A 20,647-nucleotide genomic window follows, 5' to 3' on the forward strand; every position below is an offset into this window, starting at 1 on the left:
CGGTAAAAAATCTCTATTATCCTGTTTTTCGCTTTTTTTGCCTTAAAAAAAACAGTAGTGTCTCCTGACTGTTCTGACACAAAAATATATCTGTTGAAAATAGTCTGTTGTAGGCCCGACAAATCCCAGTGTGGTAATGCATTTCCACAGGTCAAATCTCTGTAGTATTCAGTTTTGGGCCTTTTGTATCTAAAAAAAACCAGTTTGAGTGTGTCGCTCACTGTTAAGCCGCAAATATATATATTTAAAGTTTTATGGTATACCCCAGTAAACAATAACTGTGGTTTTGCCATTCCACGGTAAAAAATCTCTATTATTCAGGTTTTGGTATTTTTTCCGTAAAGAAAAACAGTAATAGTTTAGCCCTGATTGTTCTGATTGTTTAAAAGAGTCGGGTGTAGGCCAGAGAAATAAAACTGTGGTTTTCCTCTTCCACAGTTCTAATCTACTTTTTATTACCCTTTTTCTATTGATAGTGCGAGTGTAAGCTATTTTACTTCCTTTACAATGGGCAAGGTGCGTGGCAAGGGACGTGGAAGTGGACGTTCTGGTGATAGTGCGTGCAGAGGACGGGGCCGTGGCCAAGGTGAAAATGTGCCACAACCAACAGCCACATCTTCTCGCTCCCACTTCTTGACCGAATTACTAGGGAAGCACAGAACAACACCAGTATTGCGAACTGATCAATGTGGACAGGTTATTAATTGGATAGCAGATAATACTTCCAGTTACCTGAGCACCAACACCTCCGGTCTGTCTTCCACATGGTCAAATGTTAGTTGCCGTGAGTCTCGACCGCATACTCCTCACCCTGATGCTCCTTCCTCCCACCATGCCGAGTGTCGTCAGACAGCAACTGATCCCACACTTGGACACTCTGAAGAGCTGTTCACTGGTCCATTTCCATATTTGTGCCCCTCGCCTGCTCCGCTTGAAGTGGTGGAAGAGGAGATCCCATGTAGCGATGCCCAAATATTTGAACAGCCACGGCCACAGGAAGTCGACGCTGGCAATTTGTCACAAGAGGTGGACAATGACGAGACAAAATTGCCAGGAAGTGAGGAGGAGAATCGTGGTGCGCAAGTGGAAGAGGAGGAGGTGGTGGATGATCTGTTTACTGACCCAACGTGGCAGGAGGACATGCAGAGTGAGGCCAGCAGCACACAGGGGGAGGGAGGCAGAGTACCCCAACAGGCAGGAAGAAGCAGTGTGGTGGCCGCAGACAGAAGGCGGGCAACTGTTCCCTGTAACACCAACACGAGGGACGTTGCCAGTACAAGCGGTAGGTCTTCCAGAGTCTGGAATTTTTTTAAAGACTCTGCTGATAACCACAAAAAGGCCATTTGTACCACCTGCCATGCCAGCATCAGCAAGGGTGACAAAACTACCAGCCTGACCACCACCAGCATGATCAGGCACATGGCAGCAAAACACCCGACTTTGTGGGGCAAACTCCAGGGTCCACGACCAGGATTGCGGGCCCTATGTCAGTCAGTTTTGCCCCCACAGTGTACAGCTCCGGTGCATCATCCTCCTCCTCCTCCTCATTCTCAGCCTCCATCTCAAATATCACCACATCAGTTACAAGCTGGAAGCACTGCAGTACTGCCTCCGCCAAGCGGCAACAGGCTGTGCTGAAACTCATAAGCTTAAGTGATAAACCCCACACTGCTTGTGAGTTGTGGACAGCTGTGAAAGAGCAGGCAGATCTGTGGCTGAGACTGCTGAACCTACATCCAGGCATGGTCGTGTGTGACAATGGCCGTAGCCTGGTGGCGGCTCTGAGGCGAGGCGAGATCACACACGTACCATGCCTGGCTCATGTGCTTAACCTCGTGGTTCAGCGGTTTATTAAATCGTACCCCAAGTTGCCAGATCTGCTCGTCAAAGTACGCCGCCTGTCAGCTCATTTTCGCAAGTCGGCTACAGCTTCCGTCGCCCTTGCTGTGTTGCAGCAGCGTTTGCAGCTTCCGGCACACCGACTGGTGTGTGATGTCCCCACACGTTGGAACTCTACCCTCCACATGTTGCTAAGGATTTGTGGGCAGAAGAGAGCAGTTGTGGAGAACCAGCTGCAACAAGGCCGTCGATATTCAGGTCAGCCTCCACACATAATACCTCAGGAGTGGACCTGGATGTCTGACATATGTACCATCCTGACAAACTTTGAGGAGGCCACCAAGATGGTGAGTGGTGATGACGCCATCATTAGTGTCAGCATCCCACTTGTCTGTCTTTTGCAACGCTCTCTGCAGAGAATTAAAGAGGAGGCATTGCAGCCAGAGTATGATGAGATGGATCAAGAAGCCGTAACGGGCGATTACACACAGCCCAGCCTCATCTCATCCCAATGTGCATTGGGGGACAATGAGGGAGAGGAGGAGGAGGGGGAGGAAGAACAGGAGCTGGTATCATGCGCTGTAGAGGGTAGTACCTCTACAACTGTCATACTGTCGGTTCAGCGTGGGTGGCCTGAGGACAGGGGGGAGGAGGAGGAGGGGGAGGAGGAGGAGGAGAGCATGGTCAGTCGTCATCTTGGTGAGGACACAGAAATCTTGCCCGTTAGCAGTCTGGCACGCATGGCTGACTTTATGTTACGCTGCCTTAACCGTGACCCTCGTGTTGTCAAAATGTTGGGTGACAGTCATTACTGGTTGGTGACACTTGTAGACCCCCGCTACAAGGAGAACTTTCACTCTCTTATTCCTGAGGTGGAGAGGTCTACAAAAATGGGGCATTACCAGAAGGCCCTTGCTGCAGAACTGTTAAAAAAATTCCCATCTGAACACACTAGCGGCAGAGGTCACAGTTTGTTGTTGCCCAACCAAGACGTACATGCGAGAGAGACGCAACTCCAATCCAGCAGAGGCAAGGGAACACTGTCAACGTTCTGGGACAGTTTTCTCAGACCCTCCCTTCGGACAGACCCTGAGGCGCGGGGTACTCTCACAAGGAGTGGAGAGTTTCAAAAGATGGTGAGGGAGTACCTTGCCGACCGTACCAGTGTCCTCCGTGATTCCACTGTGCCTTTTAATTATTGGGTATCCAAGCTGGACACTTGGAATGAACTCGTTCTGTATGCCTTGGAGGACCTGGCCTGCCCTGCCGCTAGCGTGTTATCGGAGCATGTTTTAAGTGCCGCTGGGGAAATTATAACTGATAAGCGCACTCGCCTGTCAACTGACCATGCTGACAAGCTGACCCTTATTAAAATGAACAAGGGCTGGATTGGGCCAGACATCTCATCACCACCAAATGACAGCAGAGTAACAAAGTTAAATCCACTGTGTTATTTCGGGAGGTGGATTCACATGCACCGCTTCACACCCACACATGGGTATACGCTTCCTCATTTCGGCTGTTTTATGTTCTTCTCTTTATCCTCAGCCTCCACCACCACAATACCACCAGGGTGACCGTGGTCCGTGTTGCCATTATTGAAAGTTCCTCCATCCTGATTTTTGTCAGCTTTTGCTTGGAAGGCATAAGACTGTGGGAGAACCACTCCCCAATAATGGGAATAATATTTTTAAGATGCTGTACTGTATGGCGCTTCCAGGTGGCATTAAAAGCATCTTGTAATACCACTCTGACGTCCACGTCTCTTGTAAGGGGCATTAAAAGAGTCTTGTTATACCACTCTGACCTCCACGTCTCTTCTGAGGGGCATTACAAGCGTCTTGTTATACCACTCTGACCTCCACGTCTCTTCTGAGGGGCATTAAAAGCATCTTGTTATACCACTCTGACTTCCACGTCTCTTGTAAGGGGCATTTAAAGCATCTTGTTATACCACTCTGACCTCCACGTCTCTTGTAAGGGGTATTAAAAGCGTCTTGTTATACCACTCTGACCTCCACGTGTATTCTGAGGGGCATTAAAAGCATCTTGTTATACCTCTCTGACCTCCACGTCTCTTCTGAAGGGTATTAAAAGCGTCTTGTTATACCACTCTGACCTCCACGTGTCCTCTGAGGGGCATTAAAAGCGTCTTGTTATACCACTCTGACCTCCACATCTCTCCTGAGGGGCATTAAAAGCGTCTTGTTATACCACTCTGACCTCCACGTCTCTTCTGAGAGGCATTAAAAGTGTCTTGTTATACCACTCTGACCTCCACGTCTCTTCTGAGGGGCATTAAAAGCGTCTTGTTATACCACTCTGACCTCCACGTCTCTTCTGAGGGGCATTAAAAGCGTCTTGTTATACCACTCTGACCTCCACGTCTCTTCTGAGGGGCATTAAAAGCGTCTTGTTATACCACTCTGACCTCCACGTCTCTTCTGAGGGGCATTAAAAGCATCTTGTTATACCATTCTGACCTCCACGTCTCTTCTGAGGGGCATTAAAAGCATTTTGTTATACCACTCTGACCTCCACGTCTCTTGTAAAGGGCATTTAAAGCGTCTTGTTATACCACTCTGACCTCCACGTCTCTTGTAAGGGGCATTTAAAGCGTCTTGTTATACCACTCTGACCTCCACGTCTCTTCTGGGGGGCATTAAAAGCGTTTTGTTATACCACTCTGACCTCCACGTGTCTTCTGAGGGGCATTAAAAGCGTCTTGTTATACCACTCTGACCTCCACGTCTCTTCTCAGGGGTATTAAAAGCATCTTGTTATACCACTCTGACCTCCACGTGTCTTCTGAGGGGCATTAAAAGCGTCTTGTTATACCACTCTGACCTGCACGTCTCTTCTGAGGGGCATTAAAAGCGTCTTGTTATACCACTCTCACCTCCACGTCTCTTCTGAGGGGCATTAAAAGCGTCTTGTTACACCACTCTGACCTCCACGTCTCTTCTGAGGAGCATTAAAAGCATCTTGTTATACCACTCTGACCACCACGTCTCTTCTGAGGGTCATTAAAAGCGTCTTGTTATACCACTCTGACCTCCACGTCTCTTCTGAGGGGCATTAAAAGTGTCTTGTTATGCCACTCTGACCTCCACGTCTCTTGTAAGGGGCATTGAAAGCATCTTGTTATACCACTCTGACCTCCACGTCTCTTCTGAGGGGCATTAAAAGCATCTTGTTATACCACTCTGACCTCCTCGTCTCTTGTAAGGGGCATTAAAAGTGTCTTGTTATACCACTGTGACCTCCACGTCTCTTCTGAGGGGCATTAAAAGCGTCTTGTTATACCACTCTGACCTCCACGTCTCTTCTGAGGGGCATTAAAAGCATCTTGTAATACCACTCTGACCTCCACGTCTCTTCTGAGGGGCATTAAAAGCTTCTTGTTATACCACTCTGACCTCCACGTCTCATGTAAGGGGCATTAAAACAGTCTTGTTATACCACTCTGACCTCCACGTCTCTTGTAAGGGGCATTAAAAGTGTCTTGTTATACCACTGTGACCTCCACGTCTCTTCTGAGGGGCATTAAAAGCTTCTTGTGATACCACTCTGACCTCCACGTCTCTTGTAAGGGGCATTAAAAGCATCTTGTTATACTACTCTGACCTCCACGTCTCTTCTGAGGGGCATTAAAATCATCTTGTTATACCACTCTGACCTCCACGTCTCTTCTGAGGGGCATTAAAAGCGTCTTGTTATACCACTCTGATCTCCACGTCTCTTCTGAGGGGCATTAAAAGCATCTTGTTATACCACTCTGACCTCCACGTCTCTTCTGAGGGGCATTAAAAGCGTCTTGTTAAGCTGCTGGGACCTCCACGACACTTCGAACGGGCACTGCATTTCCTAATAATTTTTGGAAACTTTTGCTTGGAAGGCATAAGCAAATACTATGGGGGACCCACTCCCCAATAATGGGACTAATGTTTGTAATATGCTGTACTGCATGGCTCTTGTAAGAGGCATTGCAAGTTGCTCCGTTCTAATTTTTGGAAGCTTTTGCTTGAAAGGCATAAGCAAATACTATGGGAGACCCACTCCCCAATAATGGGACTTATGTTTGTAATATGCTGTACGTTGTGCTATTCTTTGGATATTCTGGCGCCCCCCTAGCGAACCGTGGCCTACCTTCTTTTCTTTTCTTCCGGTAGGCCGCAGCTCCGCAGGTGACGGTCTTCTTTCAGGACCTTGCGTCGCTTGCGCCCTACGTCAGAGCGTTTACTGGGGCTCCTTCCAGGACCTGGTGCTTCCTGGTTTGACGTCGAGGCGTGGGGCGTGTCCGTGGCTTTGAGCACTTCAGCAGGTACGCCTCTCAGTTTCTCGCGGTTACGCCCTTCTTAACGCTCGGCGGCACAACAATGGCGGCGATCTTCGCCACAGTGAAATACAAAGTCCTGATTAAAGGCGCACAGTACCCGGTGGCAACGGGCACGGAATACTGTTTGTGACGCCAGGAAGAGATGACGCGCCCAGGGGATGGGGACGACTACTCGGCGACTGGGCCTTGTTGTTGGTTTTGGGGATGCCGCGGTGGCCGGCTCCCGGGCCCGTACCTTGGGGTCACTCTTAACCCCTTTCCAACCCATGACGTCTTAGTACGCACATTTGCGTACCCCCGGTTCAGTGAGGGCTGCTGCGCTGAGCCCTCACTGAACCGAGCACGTCAGCTGATTCTTACAGCTGACATGTGCCCGCAACAGCCGCGGGTGGAATAGCGATCCACCCGCGGCTGTTAACATGTTAAATACCGCTGTCAATCTCCGACAGCGGCATTTAACGCGCGCTTCCGGGTTGCGCGTCATAAGCCCCGCCCATCGGCGACCCCGTCACGTGATCGCGGGTCGCCGATGGGCATGCATGACAACCCAGGGTCTGCAGCAGACGCCTGTGGTTGTCATGATCTGGTCGCTATGAGCACCACCTAGTGGTCGGTGCTCATAGCACAGGACCATTTCTGCTGCATGCAGGGGATCTGCTCGTCCCCTGTATGTAGCAGAGACGATCAGACAACTGCTGCTTCTAGTCTCCTATGGAGACTATTGAAGCATGCAGTAAGTGAAAAAAAAAAATGTTTTTAAAAATATAAAAAAAATAAAAAAAATATAAAAGTTTAAATCACCCCCCTTTCGCCCCATTCAAAATAAAATCTAAAAAAAAAACCCACATACACATGTTTGGTATCGCCGCGTTCAAAATCGCCAGATCTATCAATATAAAAAAAGAATTAATCCTATCGGTAAACGGTGTAACGAGAAAAAAATTCTAAACGCCAGAATTACGTTTTTTGGTCACCGCAAAATTGCAATAAAATGCAATAACGGGCGATCAAAACATTGGATCTACCCCAAAATGTTATCAATAAAAACGTCAGCCCGGCGCGCAAAAAATAAGCCCCCAACCAGCCCCAGATCACGAAAAATAGAGATGCTACAGGTCTCGGAAAATGGCGCTATTTTTTTTTAGTTTTTTTTACCAAATTTTGGAATTTTTTTCACCACTTAAATATAAAATAACCTATACATGTTTGGTGTCTACAAACTCGTAATGACCTGGAGAATAAGAATGGCAGGTCAGTTTTAGCATTCAGTGAACGTGGTAAAAAAAATAAATAAAAAACAACTGTGGTATTGCACTATTTTTGCAATTTTACCGCACTTGGAATTTTTTTCCCGTTTTGCCGTACATGATATGGTAAAACTAGTAATGGCGTTCAAAAGTACAACTTGTCCTGCAAAAAATAAGCCCTCACATAGCCATATTGTCCAAAAAGTAAAAACGCTATGGCTCTGGGAACAAGGGGAGCAAAAAACGAAAAAGCAAAAACGACAAAACCCAAGGTTGCGAAGGGGTTAAAAGGGAAGGATAGGGGGAAAGGTGTATGGGAAAGGGGAATCACCAGCGCTGCGACAGTCCTCTGAGGCCGGTGTTCAGGTAGCTTAGTTGGTGCAGCTCCCCAGAGGTGGAGCGGGGCCTCAGGGCAGCGAAAGTGTAGGGATGCAGGACAGAGGGGACCCAGCCAGATCAGAGGAAGGATAGAAGAATAGGCACGCACACCGGAGTTCACTTCAGTACCTTTACTGGTGGTATTTCAGGCATGATCCAGGGCACTGTAGGGTGAAGGGTGCATATCAGGACTCTCCCCAGTGAGCGGGTGTGGGGCCTCCTGTTTCTTGCCTTTTCCTGATAAGTTTATGACCTGCCTGGAGCTAGGCCTAACTTGGTCTCTGTCTTGCACCTGCTGACCTGGTGGTAGGGCCTTCTGTTGGAGATCACACTCCCTGGTCTCTTGGGCCTCCATGACCCATGACCCTGGTATAACAGTCAGCTTTTGGTGTTCCTGGGACATATAGTTCGCCAGGGCTTCCAGTTGTTTCTGCTGGCCTTAGAGATCCCTGCAGACGCGGACCCGGTGTCCGGTAAATGGTCTTGGGGTGAGCTGGCTAAGCTCCTCTGCCCCCTATGTAGCTTGCTTACTCCACTTGCCTTCGGCCACGCTCGGGGCCCTTGCTAGGCTTCACACGGGCAGTAGGCCTCGCTACTCTTCACCGCTCTTTTGGCGTCGGCACGCCCTTGGCTCACTAACTGAGCTCACTGAGTCTGTACTGACCTGACAACTTCTCTGGCTGCAGTAGACTGACTTTAGACTGTGACTCCAGGCTTCAGACTTCAGACTAGACTGCCTAGCTCCACCTTCCCTTTTTATATCCCTAACGGGCTCCCTCTGGTGGTCTGAGGTGGAAGGTGGAGGTGTGAGAATGCTACGAGGGCCTCTTGTGGAGGAATCCGTCCATGCACCCCTCTGGGATCTGTGGCACCAATGCGCAGCAGGGCAACACAGAAACATTACCTGTTACTTTTTTGGTTTCTTGCAATATCACTGCTTTTTAAGCTGCCTCCCTTTGTTTCATTGTGAGTGCGCTAATACAAACCCAATTTTCTTAAATTGTACATATAACTAGTGTTGAGCGAGCACTAAAATGCTCGGGTGCTCGAAGCTCGGGCCGAGCTCACCGTGATACTCGGGTGCTGGACCCGAGCAACGAGCCCAATGTTAGTCTATGGGAGACCCGAGCATTTTTGCGGCGGCACCCCCGGCAGTCAGTAGAAAGCCTAAAAAGTGCCCAAAACGATAGTGACAGTGTTCAAATGACATGGGTACAGCATGGGGATCGCCCCAGGAAGCATTTCTGACCCCCAGGTCACTGCTGTCAACAACGTGGTCAGAGGTATTAAGCCACTTTTACGGGCTCACAATAAAAAGTTCAAAAACTAAACTGAAACGGTTTCCCTGTGAAATATGTTAAGGAACTTCCTTTCCAGGCTAAAGACTTGTGTATAAGGTAAAATAAATAATCAAAAACAAAAATACTCCTCCACACCTTGGGCTATGCTCACAAGTAGCATTTTTTATGCGTTTTTGCACTTTTGTATTGCTTTCAACCGTGACAAATGCATTCACCGGGAAATGTCATTTTAACATTTTACAATCTTATCTGGCCATGTGCTGTGTGACACATGCATGCAGTGCTGAAAAGACATGGGAACAGCATGGGGAAGACCCCAGGAAGCATCTCTGACACCCAGGTCACAGCATAATAGTGTGCCCATCAGAAGTGATCCTTGCCGCATCTGAAGATGCAGACTATCCCCGTTCAAGTCCTTGTCCCAGTGGCAATTGTACCTCCCCCATTCCTTGCAATGCAAGCGCAAGTAAGCAGCCTGCCACCTACCCACCCCCAAGCTGCAATACCATACTGCTAGCTTGCACTTGAAATGGGGCCTTTTAGTTTGGAGGAGGCCGAAGCTGGCCACTACCTCATGGCTGCTTCGTCAGCGAGGTATCCATACTCAGTCCCCAGCCGCACGGTGGCAGGGTGTCCACGCTCGGTCCCCAGCCGCCAGGGGGCGGCCAGGTGTCCATACTTGGACCCCAGCCGCCCCGCGGCCAGGTGTCCACACACGGTCCCCAGCCGTCTGGGGGCGGCCGGGTGTCCATAAATGGTCCCCAGCCGCACCTATTTCTCCTGTCAACTTCCCCCACACTTTTCTTAGCCTGGCCACCCACCCACCCCCAGGTGCTTGCATGCTTGCACTTGAAATTGGGCCTCTTATGCATGTGGAGGCAGACGCCGGCCACCACGTCATGGCTGCGTCGGCGGCCTGGTATCCATACACAGTACCCAGCCGCCCAGCGGCCGGGTGTCCACGCTTGGTCCCCAGCCGCCAGGGGGTGGCCGGGTGTCCATACTCGGTCCCTAGCCGCATGTATGTAGTAGCGGCTAGGCCTGAGGTGGTCAGCGTTTTGGCGCATATCCTACCTCCTCCGAGGATTGCTTGATGTTTTCCTGCTACTATCCCAGTTCTATGACTCCCGTTAAAACAAAGCTTCAGGTGATGAATGATGGATGAGGTGATGGCAAAGGAGAAAGAGCAGGAGGAACAGGGACCATTCACATCAATATCAGGCAAGTCAACCACACATGTCTTGTAGGATATGTTTCTGTACCGAAAGGAGCGGTTCGGCTACACAGTTATAGGGCATACAGTGAGTGCAATGCCTACCAAAAATTTCGAGGCACTCCAATGTCCCTTTGAAGTGACATGGAGGTCAGAGGGCATTAACTAAACCTTTTTTTCCATTTATAGCAACTGGGTCTCCTGTGCACTGTTGGCCTAAGCAGTGAATGGAAGGCTTTCCAAAAATTATGAGGAACTGCAATGCCCTTTGAAACAGACATGGATTACAGTGTACTAAAAACCTTCTACCTATTATTGGGGATTGAGTCTCCCTTAGTGTTCGCCTATGCATTGAAAAGCAATAGCTGACTAAAATTAGGAGGAAATGCAATGCCTGTTGGAAGAGTCGTGGATTTTAGAGTTAATTAAAAACAACATTTCAATGCCCCTTGGAAGAGCTGTGGAGGTGGCAATAGCTTAACAAGACGGTTTTAATGCCCCTTGGAAAAGTGGTGGAGGTCGCAGTTAGAGATGAGCGTTGTTCTACTCGAACTGTTCGCCAATCTCAAATTCGAGCTGTTTTGGGCGGTGTTCGAGCCGTTCGGCGAACACGAACAATTTGAGAAAAATTCGGCTGTTCGAGGTTATGTTCGATAACTGTTCGTGCACCAAAATCATAACTGGATTTTTTCTCAGTAATGATGGAAATTAATGTTAATACGCAGTTTGAGTGTACAGCGGGGTGGGGGGAGGGGCAGGGGATGGATCTCTGCAAGAACAATGAAGATCTCCATTTTTTTTTTCTCTTTCCCGCATTTACAGTGGGGAGGTGCAATCTGTCAGCCTATCAGCAGCGCACACACGGAGCGAAGTGCTTTTTTTCACACAAGCAAGGGCATGTGTCATTGGCAGTGTATGTCACATGTCCTTGCCCTATAAGACCAAGCCATTTTCCTCGTCGCCACCATTTTCTCACTGCTGCAGCTGCGTGTTAGACGGCACCGCAGTTGCTGTGTGCGCTATACCTTGTTAATTTCAAGCCAATTTTCGCACAAATCTACAGATAGCTTGGGAGTAGGGAATAGTTGTGATTGCAGTCCTTTTAAGGACTAGGTTACAGCATTTCCTACGACTTTTATCAGGCAGGTCTGTGCTCTTAAATAGAAAGATTGTGGGAGTAAAGACTAATTGTAATTGGAGTCCTTTTCAGGACTAGGTTACATCAGTTCCTATCAGTTTTTGCCAGGCAGGTCTGTGCTAGTGCTGTGCAAGTTTTTTTTCACAGCATTTGGCTGAATCTAGCAAAGCTAATCCTTTTTGGCCTATTGCAGAGTGTGTTAGTCAGTGGAGTAGCCTATCTGTCTTGCAAGATATACCACCTGTGTATAGAATACCAATTTTTTTACTGCACCTAGTGAAGTAAAATCTTTTGGGCATAGCATCATTCTATTAGTCCATCTATACTGACCTCCATCAGGTTGCAAATTGAATATAATTTTTTTCTGCATCTAGCTCTGAAAAAATATTGGGCTTCTAGCTGTGTGTGGGACTTGTTGTATTAGTCCATCTATACTGACCTCCATCAGGTTGCAAACTGCATATATTTTTTTCTTCATCTACCTCTGAAAAAATATTGGGCTTCTAGCTGTGTGTGGGACTTGTTCTATTAATCCATCTATACAGACCTCCATCAGGTTGCAAACTGAATATATTTTTTTCTGCATCTACCTCTGAAAAAATATTGGGCTTCTAGCAGTGTGTGGGACTTGTTGTATTAGTCCATCTATACTGACCTCCATCAGGTTGCAAACTGAATATATTTTTTTCTGCATCTACCTCTGAAAAAATATTGGGCTTCTAGCTGTGTGTGGAAATTGTTGTATTAGTCCATCCATACTGACCTCCATCAGGTTGCAAACTGAATATATTTTTTTCTTCATCTACCTCTGAAAAAATATTGGGCTTCTAGCTGTGTGTGGGACTTGTTGTATTAGTCCATCTATACAGACCTCCATCAGGTTGCAAACTGAATATATTTTTTTCTGCATCTACCTCTGAAAAAATATTGGGCTTCTAGCTGTGTGTGGGACTTGTTGTATTAGTCCATCTATACTGACCTCCATCAGGTTGCAAACTGAATATATTTTTTTCTGCATCTACCTCTGAAAAAATATTGGGCTTCTAGCTGTGTGTGGGACTTGTTCTATTAATCCATCTATACAGACCTCCATCAGGTTGCAAACTGAATATATTTTTTTCTGCATCTACCTCTGAAAAAATATTGGGCTTCTAGCTGTGTGTGGGACTTGTTGTATTAGTCCATCTATACTGACTTCCATCAGGTTGCAAACTGAATATATTTTTTTCTGCATCTACCTCTGAAAAAATATTGGGCTTCTAGCTGTGTGTGGGACTTGTTCTATTAATCCATCTATACAGACCTCCATCAGGTTGCAAGCTGAATATATTTTTTTCTGCATCTACCTCTGAAAAAATATTGGGCTTCTAGCTGTGTGTGGGACTTGTTGTATTAGTCCATCTATACTGACCTCCATCAGGTTGCAAACTGAATATATTTTTTTCTGCATCTGCCTCTGAAAAAATATTGGGCTTCTAGCTGTGTGTGGGACTTGTTCTATTAATCCATCTATACAGACCTCCATCAGGTTGCAAACTGAATATATTTTATATCTGCATCTACCTCTGAAAAAATATTGGGCTTCTAGCTGTGTGTGGGACTTGTTGTATTAGTCCATCTATACTGACCTCCATCAGGTTGCAAACTGAATATATTTTTTTCTGCATCTACCTCTGAAAAAATATTGGGCTTCTAGCTGTGTGTGGGACTTGTTCTATTAATCCATCTATACAGACCTCCATCAGGTTGCAAACTGAATATATTTTTTTCTGCATCTAGCTCTGAAAAAATATTTGGCCTTCTAGCAGTGTGTGGGACTTTCTCTATTAGTCCATCTATACTGACCTCCATCAGGTTGCAAATTGAATATAATTTTTTTCTGCATCTAACCCAGCCAATAGTTTTGGCCTAATACCACAGTTTGGCCACTCAGCTCTGCTCGGTTCCCATCCATTGTTTTTTTGTGCAAACAACTCCAGAGTTGTGAATTAGTTAACCACCAAAATGAGTGGAAAAAGGCCTGCTGCTGGTGGAAAGGGGAATAGGCGTGCTGGGAAGGGGAAAAAAGGTTGTGTACGTGGGGTAGGTGTTAAAGCAACAGTAACATCTGCAGAAGAAAGACCATCTTCCAGCCAAACTAAAATGTCTACTTCTTTTAGCGGACAATGTGATAAGATCCCTTTCTTACGGCCACGCCAATCGCTACAAATTCCAGATGAGGCACAAAAACAGCAGGTGCTTCAACGGATATCAAGTGCTCCTTTAAGTGGGCTCTCCTCCACATCAACTTCAACATCACAAATACTCCAGTCCTCAAAGGTGTCACCCCAATCGCCCTTGCTTCCTCACAGCTCCCAAATCTCCAGCTGCCCGTCTGAGTATGAGGTAGAACAGATGGTTGAGTCTGCAGAGCTGTTTACTCATACTATAGCCTGGGAATCAGAGGTCGACTCCAGCGCTTCTGTGAATCCAGACGAGGAAATGATCTGCACTGATGCCCAGAATCTTTATGAGTCGGATCCAGGACCAGACGCAGAAGGTTCTGACCATAATGTAGACCCTCATTCCCAAACTGTAACTCCTGTTGGTGGAGACAATGAGGAAGACGATGATAAGACTCAAATACCTGATTGGAGCGACAACTTTAGTTTTTTGTCAGGGCAGGAACAGGTTGGCTCTGAGGACGACGGGTGTGATAACGCACAGGGTGATGATGATGAGGTTGGAGATCCCACTTACTGTCAACCCACAGTCAGCCAAGAGATGAGGTCAGCAGAGGAGGTGGAGGAAGATGCTAGTGACGACGAGGTCAGGTTGTGCCTTCCTGGACAGAGACGTAGTACTGGAAGCACGTCAACAACTGCATCCTCAAACACAACTCTGCCTCTCACCACAAGTCGTGGTGGCTCTTCAGGTCGCATGGGTGCTAAGCCTTGCATAGCCTGGGCATTTTTTCAGATCGATAAAGATGACCCAACTCGTGTTATCTGTAACATTTGTCAGCAAAAGCTAAGTAGAGGCCAAAAAATACATAGTTTGAGTACTTCATGCATGAACCGGCACATGGACATGAAGCATAAGTTGCAGTGGGAAGCTCAGTGTGCTACAATGCGGCCTAGCCGGCCGGGCCAACCACCGTCTGCCATATCTTGTGCATCCGCGGCCTCTTCATCCTCTGTGACTGGGGGGACAGCAGTCACACCTGTTTTGGGGCGCAGACCTGCCACCTCTTTACCCGCAACAGCCAGCGTGATTGGCAGGTCATCATTTTCTTTGGGGGTGGTAACACCAGCTGGTGTTGAGCGCTGTCCGACATCGATAGCACCACCATTGGATCAAGGCAACCTAACATGTCCGCCTGCATCTTCCTCACAGACCGGCAGTTTGCCGGGAACACCCTTATCAACCCCGTCTAAGCACAATAGCCAGCCCTCGGTCCCTCAGATGTGGACAAGTAAAAGACCATTTCCTCCTAGCCATGAGAAAGCTAAGAAGTTGAATTTCACCATCTGCAAGTTCTTGGCTACAGAAATGCTGCCTTTCCGCCTGGTGGACACAGAGGATTTTCGAGACCTTATGTCCGTCGCAGTGCCCCAGTACCAGATGCCCAGTCGGCACTACTTCTCAAAGAAAGGTGTGCCTGCGCTCCACCAGCATGTCGCACACAACATCACCGCTTCTTTGAGAAACTCTGTGTGTGACAGGGTGCATTTCACCACAGACACTTGGACGAGTAGGCATGGACAGGGGCGTTACATGTCGCTGACTGGGCCCTGGGTAACTATGGTGACAGCAGGACAAGGGGCTGCTGTCCAAGTCTTGCCGTCCCCACGAGTTGTGCGTCAATCCTCTTTATGTCAAAGTTCCTCCACTGCTTCTGCCTCCTCAACCTCCTCTCAGTCTTCCACCTGCACCCAAAGCCTGTCTGGTCATGCCACAAGCTTTCTAACTGCGCAGAAGGGATCCTGCACACCTCCTTACTATGCTGGCAGTAGGGCTCAACGTCATCAGGCGGTTTTTACATTGAAATGTCTGGGAAATGTGAGTCACACAGCTGAGGAGTTGTGGTCAGCTCTGGAGAACCAATTTCATGAATGGTTGTCTCCACTGGACCTGAAACCAGGGAAGGCCGTGTGCGACAATGCTGCAAACCTGGGTGCGGCCCTTCGCCGGGGCAATGTCACACACGTGCCTTGTATGGCTCACGTGTTGAACCTGGTTGTCCAGCAATTTTTAGCCCACTATCCCAGACTAGATGGCCTTCTGCAGAGGGCACGGTCGCTGTGTGCTCACTTTCGCCATTCGCATCCCGCAGCTCAGCGACTTACATCTCTACAGAAGTCGTTGGGCCTGCCACTTCACCGGCTAAAATGCGATGTGCCTACCCGGTGGAATTCAACTCTGCACATGTTGCAGCGACTGTGGCAGCACCGACAAGCCCTGGTGCAATACGTTCTGACGTATAGCCTGGGCCAACGAGATCCAGAGGTGGGGCAAATCACACTGGAGGAGTGGTCTCAGATCAGGGACCTATGCACCCTTCTGCACAGTTTTGAAATGGCGACGAAGATGTTTAGTGCTGACGATGCCATTATCAGCATGACTATTCCGGTGATTTACATGCTGGAGCACATGTTAAACAGAATTCGGAGTCAGGTGGTGGCACAAGAGGAGGTGGAGGAAGTAGAGGAGGAGGAGTTGTATGCGGAAGGGCTAACATCTGCAAGGTCCAGACGGTCGGCAGCACCAAGGCGGCAGGCATGTGAGGGTGGGGGAGATGGTTTTACCAGGGCGCATGGTAGCAGCCAAACTAGTGAGGAAGGTGCAGGAGCCCAGGAAGAAGTGGAGGACGAACTGATGGAAGACTCATCAGATGAGGGAGACCTTGATCACATTTCTGTTGTGCGAGGTTGGGGGGAGAGGACAGAGGAAGGAAGCATGATTGTTACCTCGCCACCAACACAACAGGGACTTGGTGCTCCTGGATGCGCAACACACATGAGTGCCTTCTTGCTGCACTACCTGCAACATGACCCTCGAATTGTGAGAATTAGAAATAATCCTGACTACTGGGTTGCCACACTGTTAGATCCCCGGTACAAAAGTAAATTTGCAGAAATTATTCCTGCCATAGAAAGGGATGCACGCATGCAGGAGTATCAGCAGAGACTGTTGCAGAATCTTACATGTGCTTTTCCACAAAATACCAGTGGTGCACGTAGTGAATCTCACAGTTCCAACTTGCCAACCGTGGGACCGTCAAGTGTTCAGCACTCAAACCGTAACAGAACCACAGTATCTGCTGGTAACATCAATTTTGCGGAATCATTTCACCACTTTTTTAGCCCATCCTTTGCAAGGCCACAGGAGACAAGAAGTCTGACACATAGTAAACGCCTAGAGACGATGGTACAGGAGTATCTCCAAGTAAACATTGAAGCCACGACTGTGTCACTGGACCCTTGCTCTTTTTGGGCTTCCAATCTGGATAAATGGCCGGAGCTAGCCACTTACGCCTTGGAGATCTTGTCATGCCCCGCAGCCAGCGTTCTGTCTGAACGTGTGTTCAGCGCTGCTGGTGGTGTGCTGACAGATAAGCGCACGCGGCTCTCCACTGATAATGTAGACAGACTCACGTTCATAAAGATGAACAAATCATGGATCCGAAACGACTTTTCTACCCCTGTGTCATCCTGGGGAGAGTAAAAGCTTGATGATTGGTTAAAATCACCCTACCAACCGTTTTAAGCTTTCAAATTACTAATCATGTTTATCTGTATCTTGGCTGGAAAATAATTTGGGCTTTGTAGCAGTGTGCAGCACTGATTCTATTAGGCCATCTATAATAAGCTCCACCAGATTTAAAATTACTAATCATGTTTATCTGTATCTTGACTGGAAAATAATTTGGGCTTTGTAGCAGTGTGCAGCACTGATCCTATTAGGCCATCTATACTAAAGCTTCACCAGATTTAAAATTAATAATAATTTTTAGCTGCATCTAGCCCGGAAAATAATTTTGGGGCTCCGAGATGCGCAAGACACATAAGTGCCTTCTTGCTGCACTACCTGCAGCATGACCCTCATATTGTCAGAATTCGAAGTAATCATGACTACTGGGTTGCCACACTCTTAGATCCCCCAAACTTTTCGATCAACCTTTTCATTTTAATAAAGACCAAAAAAATGGTCATTTTTGAAATTATAAGCATTAGCAGGTTGTTAGAAACTGAAATCAAACAGTTTTCAACTCAAAACTTTATTCTAGGTGATGTTACATTTTCACATAGGACCCCTTGTTCGAAAGGAGCTTCTGAACTCTCTTGTCCATTGAATTTGTCAGGTTTTGGATGGTTTCTGCTTCAATTGTTTTGCATGAGGACAGAATACCCTCCCAGAGCTGTTGCTTAGATGTGAACTGCCTCCCGCCATCATAGACACTCCTTTTAATGATGCTCCAAAGGTTCTGAATGGGGTAGAGGTCAGGGGAGCATGGGGGTCACACCATAAGTTTGTCCCCTTTTATGCCCATATCAGCCAGAGATGCAGATGTTTTATGTGCAGCATGAGATGGTGCATTATCATGCGGAAAAATGATCTTGCTGTGAAATACACGGTTCTTCTTCTTGAACCATGGCAGGAAGTGCTGTTTGAGAAAATCCACATACATTATGGAGTTCATCTTTAGCGCCTTCAGGGATCCTAAAGGGGCCGACAATCTCTCTCCCCATGATTCCAGCCCAAAACATTACTCCACCTCCTCCTTGTTGGCGCTGTAGCCGTGTTTGCGTGGGGTGTCCATCAACCAGCCATCCTCCACTCCATCCATCTGGACCATCGAGCGCTGCACGGCACTCATCCGTGAACAAAACAGTTTTGAAATCAGTCTTCATGTAATGTTTGGCCCACTGGAGCCGTTTCTGCTTGTGTGAAGTGGATAGAGGAGGTCGACAGGATGGCGTATGCACAGCTGCAAACCTCTGAAGGACCCTGCATCTTGTTGTTCGGGGGACGTTGGAGGCACAAGCAGCTTCAAAAACTTGTCTGCTGCTATGACAAGGCTTTTTTGCCGCTGCTCTTTCAACCTGACGTAATTGCCTGTAGGAAAGAGTCCTCAATTTGCCCTTATCAGCACGCACACGTGTGTACTGTGAATCAGCTACATACTTCTTGATTGCCAAGACACTTCATCCTGATCATCGCACAATGTTGATTGTAATCATGCCTTGACCTAAACACTCCACAATTTGTTGCTTCTCAGCAGCCGACACATCCTTTTTCTTTCCCATTTTGGCAGAAAATGTAGGCTGCTTAATAATGTGAGACAGCCTTCTTAAGTAGTCTTGCCTTTCATTGGACACACCTGCCAAACTAATTAGCACAGGTGTCTGCAATTGCTTACAGTGATATAAAGAGCCCTGACACACATCACCATCAATGAGTTTAACTGACAAACAAACAATTTCTTCCCTTATCACTCCTAAACACTTTTTGCATAATAATTTGGAACACAGTGTACATGTGCTTTTCCACAAAACACCAGTGGTTCACGTAGTGAATCTTACAGTTCTAACTTGCCAACCGTGGTCTGTATGGAGTTGTTCAATAAAGGGCCCAAAATTAAGATAACATAGATGGGAGAGGTCTCTATGAATAGGAATTCCTAAGTATTTGATACCCTGTGAGGGCCAGGCAAAGGGAAAGTTGGACTGGATGGAATCCTATATGGATTTGGGGAGGGAGACATCGAGGGCCTCAGACTTCGCTGCATTGATTTTAAAATTTGACCATGTAACAAAGTGATCTATTTCAGCCATAACAGCATGGATGGATATATGTGATTGAGTGATATATACTAGGATATCATCAGCAAATAGAGAGCACTTGTACTCGGTGCCTCCTACCTCAATCCACCTAATATTGGGGTTATGGCGAATTGATGAGAGCAGGTGCTCCGTCACTAGGATGTATAAGAGAGGGGACAGAGAACATCCCTGCCTTGTCCCATTGGTGATTGTGAAAGGTGATGAAAATGTTCTGACGCGCCCCCTGGGCCTTGGGACACCCGGAGCCGGACCCTTTTTGGTGGATGCTGGTGGTTGTAGTCTCCGTGGCGGCAACCCGGTTCCGTGGCTCATGGTGGTCAAACCAGTGGCGGAACTATTTATGTGGTTTTGATGTTTAAATGTCCGACTATGCCACCCGTGGATTGTGGTCAGAGTGAACCGCCGCTCCAGGGCAGACCGCTGAGGCTGGTGTTGTGGGTGCAGCAGAGCGTAGCATAACTCCCCTCGGGAGGAGTATAGCCTCAGGGCAGTGTATGCGGAGGATGGGGGTGATGGTGCAGGGCAGCAGCAGTAATGACACGGAGTCAGTGATGCAGTCCAGGGCCTTTACTCACAGTTCTTATTATCCAGACCACGTCTGCAGGTAACGGCTGCCCACGTCGTACTGTGCTCACCAGGTGAGGGGCTCAGAGAACTCCCAGATAACTTTGGAGTGCTTCACAGGACCCCCTTTGTGTGTCCTTTGTCTGGCCTTTCTTACCAACCCTTCTGTCCGGCTGCCTCGGGCCTCCTCTTGGTAAACTTGGCGCCAGTTTCCCTGACCCTATGTGGTGCCTTCCTAGCGGGTGTAGCGAGGGGCTGCGCCACATAAAATGTCACAGCCTCCTGTTTCTAGCTGAGGGTCGTTTCCTGCCTCCACTAGTTTCAGGGACCTGTCTCCCCCTTTGGCCTGACCCCTCCACGCAGGTGGATTCGGGCGTGCGGTGGCGACTCGCCCGTCCGCACCCCTGAGATCCCTTCGTTCCTCATTCCTGGAGCCTTCTCCGCTCCTCTTCCTTCCTTCTCCCTCTTCCAGGCCTGGGCCTCTGTTACTAGGCCCGCCTCCGGAGCAGAGCTCATGCAGAGCCCCTGCTCCCTGCCACTTCTGCTCAGACTTCTCTGCACTGAACTAAGATGGTGCCCACCTTTTATACTCCCTTCTCAATGCACCCAGGAACTGCTTCCTCCCTGCTCCTGCACTACAGGGTTCCCCTTCCTCAGTGTTCCCTCCCCCCACTCCAGCCAGGGACAGGGACTGTCGTGCCCATCTCAGGGGCATATTGGTCGCCCTGCCCCACGGCAATGTGGTGTAATGCATGCAGGTGTCGGGTCCTGATCCACACTACATCCTTACCTGAGTGTGAGA

This window comes from Phyllobates terribilis, unplaced genomic scaffold (assembly GCF_046119375.1).
Source record: "Phyllobates terribilis strain yellow unplaced genomic scaffold, ASM4611937v1 Scaffold_12__6_contigs__length_324123572, whole genome shotgun sequence".
Taxonomy (NCBI): Eukaryota; Metazoa; Chordata; class Amphibia; order Anura; family Dendrobatidae; genus Phyllobates; species Phyllobates terribilis.